Consider the following 1,688-nt stretch of genomic DNA (forward strand, 5'->3'; position numbering starts at 1 on the left):
AAAAAACTGTTCGATCTCAACTTTCTGCCTGCCCTGACGTCCATCAAGACAGACATGTCGGATTGGAACAAGGGAAGAATTTCGTGGTTTGGCAGGGCAGCAGTACTTAAAATGAATGTCCTCCCGCGGATTTTATACCTTCTTCAAGCAATCCCCATTAAGCTCCCACAGACCTTTTTTAACACATTTAAGAGACACTGTAGAAATTTTCTCTGGGCAGGTAAAGCTCCGAGACTAAGCTGGGCCAAATTGATCCAACCAAAATGCAACGGCGGCCTGGGCATCCCTGACATATCCACTTACCACAAAGCTTGCCTTCTCACGAGACTTGTTGACTGGCACCTCCATGGGCCTAACAAAGATTGGGTCGAATTGGAAAATGCATACCTTAAATTTCCCATTTCCCATTTACCCTGGATAAAACCTGGTTCAATACCCAAAAACTGCATAGAACATCCATTAATCGGGCCCACGATATTAAATTTTAAAGCGGCATGTAAAACCCTCAAAATAAACCCCTCTCCAGGTCCACTGACGCCTCTATCGCTTAGCCCAGACTTTCCCCCCGACGTAACCTATACTCACCCAGTATCGGATCCGACTCTTCAGACACTCCGAGCACACCATTTTTACCACAATGACAATTTTTTAGCATATCCGGATCTAGTCACCAAGCTTCCACACATTTCCATTTCAGTTTTTAAATACCTTCAATTTAAACACTTCTTTAGCTCTACCCAGTCAAAATCGTCGTGGTGTAGAGATCTGTCACCTCTGGAGCAAATATGTGCTTCCAGGGAACCTATGCGCCATCTGATCTCGAGTTTATACTCCTTGCTTTCCCAGGATAAAGTTCTCATCACTAATACCCGAACTGCCTGGGATACCGACCTTACCTTACATCTATCTGACGAGGACTGGAAACTCACTTGGGAATACACACATAAAGGCTCTATCAGTGTAACAGCACAAGAAAATAGATTTAAAATATGCACTAGATGGTACCGGACACCTGACAAGCTACATAAAATTTACCCGACAGTGTCCTCAAATTATGTAAAAAATGCTTAACTCCGCCCTTCCTAATAAAAAAGCACTGCTCAGCGCACAGGAATAAGCAATTAAGGTTACTGATAAAAGGCAAAATAGGCACCTGGATACACAATAAGCAGCCGCTTATAAAGGAAATATATGCAAGTGACAGTAAACAAAAGAAAAGTATGAATGACAATAGTCAAAACAGTTCGGTGTGTACTGTAGCAGCGCTACAAACAGAGTATGCACTCTGAAACAAGTTCTATGGTGACATAGGTATCCCAAATAATGGTGCGGGTGGACAGCGGCAATAAACTGTGTTTTCATCAATCTGTGCTTCTTATCACCAGGAATATTTGTGTTTCACCACGTGGGGGGATATCAACCCCTTATGGGGATGCACTCACCAGACCAAAGGTATAAATCAGCATTGGATACATCAGCCTCTGCCACCAGCCTTGCACTCTCCACAACTCTTGCTTAAGTGTGTCTTGCTCGTATACATATAAAGGAATGAACTTTTGATAGTGTATTATCGTTTAAAAGTTTATTTAGCAAACCCACAGGTCCCCTTACAATATATGCGTACCATAGTGCAATAAAACATAAGCATGAAATGTACTGTGCCTGATTGTAAACAGTAACTGGCGTTC

The sequence above is a fragment of the Rana temporaria genome, chromosome 1 (genome assembly GCF_905171775.1).
Source record: "Rana temporaria chromosome 1, aRanTem1.1, whole genome shotgun sequence".
Classification (NCBI taxonomy): domain Eukaryota; kingdom Metazoa; phylum Chordata; class Amphibia; order Anura; family Ranidae; genus Rana; species Rana temporaria.